Genomic DNA, 5680 nt, shown 5'->3' on the forward strand with positions numbered 1-5680 from the left:
TTGCCATGCCTCACTGAGATTTTCTCATGAAATCTCCAAAACAAGCTTTAAGCAGATGACAAAACACTGTGTGGTGTTGATTGTGGCCCTTTTCCAGCAAAAATTGAGATGTCTGCAGCATTTTATGGAAAAGATGCATGTAATTTATGGAATGTAATACATCAAAGCATGTACGCATCTGCAGAATTACCACCTCCATGGGGCCTTACACTCTGTTCATTTTACTGGGATTGAATGTGTGTACCAATCATTTAGGGGACAGTGGGTTCCACTTAAAAGCATCTGTAATAGCCACAATATTTTATTATGCTTTCACTGCAGTTATTACAGAATATAAAACCCCAGGAGGATTTCATTAGTGCCATGCATGGCACTACAAAGGAACACTGAGCCCACGCACTAAAAGGTCCTTGGGGCAGAGCTACTGCAACCATCCATAAGAAGCCCCACTTCAGGGGTGTGGCTGGGATATGCTTTTGCCTCGGTACTTTAATGGGTTATAGAGACCAAGCTAGAACACAACCTAGGGCAGCCTTAGACTGCTCTTACCTCCACTGAGACCCAAAATGTACTAATCTTTGGGCACATCTATACCTGATGTTTTAATGTGCATTAGCCTAAATTAATGCACATTGAGGGCACACGTCTACATGTGTGCACCCTTAATGTATATTAAAGTGGCTAATAATTAAAGTTCATTAATAAATATGTAGACACGTTAAAGCACATTAACACTGTGCATGTCAACTGATCTAGGACTATCTTTAGTCCCAAGTTAGCCCCACACACTGTTAATGAGGTTTAATGCCTGCATATGTATATGCTTGCCTAAACCTGCTTAATGCACATTAAGCTAATGCGCATTAAATTTAGGCATGCTTAAATTAAAATGCATGTGTAGAGACACCTTTGTGTAGGCAAATGTATTGTAGGGGAAGCATAGAACCTGAACTCTTCGTGTCTGTTCCAGTCAGTTTGCTGTCCCTGCTTCCCACCAGTGGCTCAATACTGACGCATTGTGGGAGATTCACAGCCAACGAATAATCTGAAATAAGGAAAAAAAATCCAGAATACAACACAGCTACATTTTGGTTTTACAAAGCAGACTTGAGAACAAGAAAGCTTAGGAAACATTCACACAGTGTCCCATCTCCGCTCTTACATATGCAAACAATGGATTCTAAGGGGAGCTGCACAGACATCTGGAGTGCAGAGTAACAGAGAGGTACGACTTCATAAGAAATTAATCGCACAGAGGCGAATAAATTCTAGAAAGCAAAAGAGACCTATATGTGCCAATAAACTTTCTGAGGTGGTAATTCATTTGAAAGCAAGAGGGGAATAATCTGTTGGAGTTGTGTCCACAAAGGGATGGGTTGGAATATTAACCAGCTGGCAAAGTTAGCAGCCGAAGAGAGCCCCACACCCTGCATCAACAGTAGAACTGGATGGATTTTTGGAAAATGAGCAAGTCAAGGCGATTAGCCACTGGCCAGAACTATAGGTGCCAAAAAAAGAGAGTGATTAACAACCCAACTGAGAGGAGCAGGTATGGGTGGGTCTTCATGCCTGACCTTTTTGACTTCTGTATTGTTTCTGTGGTGTAGGTTGTAGCTGTGTTGGTCTGAGGACATAGGCAGACGAGGTTCTTTGGGTGAATCTTGGGTAAATAGTTGGAAAAGCTTGCTTAAAAATTGGTTTCCAACTATTTGAGTTGGTCTAATAAAAGAGATCAGATTCACCCAAGAACCTTGTCTGCGTACTGTTTCTGTGGAACTTTTCCTTCATGTTCATATTGATGAGATTAAATGGTGTGGTGCTTGGAAGTGCAAAGCCATGTGCACTTTGAAACTCCTGAAGCTAAATCCAGCTGCACTAAAAATATCAATGAAGAAATGCTGGGTTTATGCAAGTGCTGCTAAGGGCAGAATTAGGTTCCCAGTAGCATAAGCAAAGGTCACCCAGTGGCATTCTCAAATCAGAAAATGACTGCTCTTTCTTTACGTACTGTTAGTATTTTTCTGGTGCAACATGTTTTATTAGTGGCAACCACAGTGCCTGATTAGTGGCCTGATTTTCAGTGTGCGTATCCACAGCTCCCTCTGGCCCAGTATCTCTAAAAATATCAAGCCAATGCTGTTCACAAATGCAGTCTCAGTGGGGGCATAATTATGAGGCAAGCTGGAGCGAAGAATAATTCTTCCCCAGATTATCTCACAGTAGGTCTGTCTAAGCATGTAGAATGTGTCTATCACCACATGACTAGTAGGCACTACGATCCCAGAAGCAGGGCAGAAATGTTCCTCTTGACACAGGAATTGAAAACAAAAAGTGATGTTCAGGGATTTCTCAGAGCCTAATCGCAGGAGGCTTTTCCACCCTCATGTGGTTTTGTCACCAATGGAAGCCTGACTTGTCTATCAGCTGGCCTCAGGAATCATGTGGGGAGAAGTCAGAGCACATTAGCCAATGCAAAGGAAGGATGACAATCACACGAGGTCTCTCCTCCTACCACTGCCTCTTTCTGGAGGTGGCGTCTCTCTGAAAGTCTATCAGGGGTCACGAGTCCTATTGAAACAGAAAGCCAGCTGCTTTAAAGGGACTCTTGGCTGCTCCCAGGGATTCTTGGCTGCTTTAAAGGGACTCCTGACTTGCTGCAATTGGTGTTTTCCTGCTCATCTGGTTCTTTAAGGCCAGGAGGAAAAATGACCGTGTAACAGGCAGAGCATTTACTGAAGAATTGATTCCATTCCCTGTAGGATCAGATAGTAGATAATCACATCATCTGTGCTAACAATAACTCATCGATTATTTACTGCACAGTGGGTCAGTGATAGACCAGTCAGCCTTTTAGAGGCACTGCCTGAACAAACTCTGTGAGAGATATAGAGGCTAGAGGACAATATCAGCACTGATAAACCGGTTGCTTGTCATTCTATCAAGGTCATATGACAGAGAGTCCAGCTGCAATGGACTGTGGCAGATCAGTGACATGACCTTGAGTGAGGGAAATGTGGCCCATTATGTCCACCTGGCTGGGCACCGTGAACTGAATGCTTGGCTGTTCTAGCAAAAGAACTGACATGCTCTGTCTGGGCACAGGCGTGATTTGGCCAGAAGGCAGTATCACACACAGAGGCAACTAGCTACACAAAATTAAGAGTTATTGAATTAACTTTAAAACCTTGCACACCAACCCAAGCAGTGAGGCCATGCATGAGGTCCTAAGTGAGACTCAGGTAGGATGAATCTCACTCCTCAATTCAGGAGCATGCTGGGAGGCTACAGAGCCACTCCCATATCCCAGCCCCTTATAAGTGTTGGATTTAGCGAGAGTGGGACTTCTTCCCAGCCTTACAACCCTAGAGTCATAGAAGATGAGGGTTGGAGGGGACCTCAGGCGGCCATCTAGTCCAACCCCCTGCTCAAAGCAGGACCATCCCCGGCTAGACCATCCCAGCCAAGGCTTTGTCTAGCCAGGTCTTAAAAACCTCCAAGGATGGAGAGTCCACCACCTTTCGAGGTAACCCATTCCAGTGCTTCACCACCCTCCTAGTGAGAAAGTTTTTCCTAATATCCAACCTAAACTTCCCTTACTACAACTTGAGCCCATTGCTCCTTATTCTGTCATCTGCCACCACTGAGAACAGTCCAGCTCCATCCTCTTTGGATCCACCCATCAGGTAGTTAAAGGCTGCTATCAAATCCCCCCTCAGTCTTCTCTTTTGCAGATTAAATAAGCCTAGGTCCCTCAGCCTTTCCTTAGAAGTCATGTGCCCCTCCCCACCTTTTCACTGTCCTTCACTGGACTCTCTCCAATTTGTCCACATCCTTTCTGTAGTGGGGGGCCCAAAACTGAACACAGTACTCCAGATGTGGCCTCACCAGTGCTGAATAAAGGGGAATAATCACTTCCCTCAATCTGCTGGCAATGCTCCTACTAATGCAGCCCAGTATGCCATTAGCCTTTTTGGCAACAAGGGTACGCTGTTGGCTCATATTCAACTTATTGTCCACTGTAACTCCCAGGTCCTTTTCTGCAGAGCTGCTGCCCAGCCAGTCAGCCTGTACTAGTGCATGGGATTGTTCTGTCCTAGGTGCAGGACTTAGCACTTGTCCTTGTTGAACCTCATGAGATTTATTTTGGTCCAATCCTCCAATTTGTCTAGGTCATTCTGAATCCTAGCCCTACCCTCCAGTGGATCTACTTCTCCCCCAAGCTCGGTGTCATCTGCAAACTTGCTGAGGGTGCACTCCATTTTCCAGGTCATTGATGAAGATATTGAACAAAACTGGCCCCAGGACTGACCCCCAGGGCACTCCATTTTATATGAGCTGCCAACTAGACATTGAGCCATTGATTACTACCTTCTGAGCCCAACGCTCCAGCCAGTTTTCTATCCACCTTACAGTCCATTCATCCAGCCCGTATTTCTTTAGCTTGCCTGCAAGAATATTGTGGGAGACCTTATCGAAAGCCTTGCTAAAATCAAGGTACACCACATCCACTTGTTTCCCCACATCCACAGAGCAAGTCATCTCATCAAAGAAGGCAATCAGGTTGGTCAGGCATGATTTTCCCTTGCTGAATCCATGCTGACTCTTCCTAATCACCTTCTTCTCCTCCAAGTGCTTAGAAATGGATTCCTTGATGGTCTGCTCCATGATTTTTCCAGGGACTGAGGTAAGGCTGACAGGTCTGTAGTTCCTTAGATCCTCCTTTTTCCCTTAAATATGGGCACTACGTTTGCCCTTTTCCAATCACCCAGGACCTGTCCTGATTGCCATAAGTTTTCAAAGATGATAGCCAGAAGCTCTGCAATCACATCAGCCAACTCTCTTGGCACCCTTGGGTGCATCCTGTCTGGCCCAAGGACTTGTATCTGTCCAGCTTCTCTAAATAGTCCCTAACCTGTTCTTTCACCACTGTTGGCTGCTCACCACCTCTCCAAACTGTGCTGCCAGATGCAGTAGTCTGGGAACTGACCGTGCCTGTGAAAGCTGAGGTGAAAAAGGCATTGAGTACTTCAGCCTTTTCTGCATCCTCTGTCACAAGGTTACCTCCCCCATTCAGCAAGGGACCCACACTTGCCCTAATCCTCCTCTTGCTACCAACATACTTGTAGAAATCCTTCTTGTTACCCTTCACTTCCCTTCCTACCTGCAACTCCAACTGTGCTTTGGCCTTCCTGACTTCATCCCTGCCTGCCCTAGTTATTTGTCCAAGTTTCCACATGTTTATAAGCTTCTTTTTGTGACTTAGTATATTGAAGAGTTCCCTGCTAAGCCAAGCTGGTCTTCTGCCATACCTGCTAGTCTTCCTGTGCATCAGGATGGTTTGTTTCTGCACTCTCTGTAAGGCTTCTTTAAAGTACAGCCGGCTTTCCTGGACTCTTCTCCCACTCAGACTGACTTCTCAGGGGATCCTCCCCATGCGGTCCCTGACATCTGCTGGGAGGGCAATACAGCAGTGTGCAGGCACTTTTTGGAGAGTGTAGGGGACAACTTGTTGGTCCACCCATTCTGGTGGTAGTAGTTCATGGTTTTATTCCTTCCTCAGTCTGCCTGACTTTATGGCATGTCCTTGTCCTCCTGATAAGTCTGTTTCATCTGCCATCTCTTCTGCTTGGGACATGACAAATTCATGGAAAAGCAACTGGAAGGTTTTGTTTCAAAGTGG

The 5680-nt window shown here is 45.5% G+C and overlaps 1 pseudogene; it reads right to left on the bottom strand.

Annotated features, from left to right (window-relative positions):
- Positions 1 to 1027: 1027 nt before the first annotated feature.
- On the bottom strand, positions 1028 to 5188 carry LOC109289288 (annotated as a pseudogene).
- Positions 5189 to 5680: the final 492 nt, after the last annotated feature.

Source organism: Gavialis gangeticus, unplaced genomic scaffold (assembly GCF_001723915.1).
Source record: "Gavialis gangeticus isolate Ggan-Ray unplaced genomic scaffold, GavGan_comp1, whole genome shotgun sequence".
NCBI classification, from domain to species: Eukaryota; Metazoa; Chordata; order Crocodylia; family Gavialidae; genus Gavialis; species Gavialis gangeticus.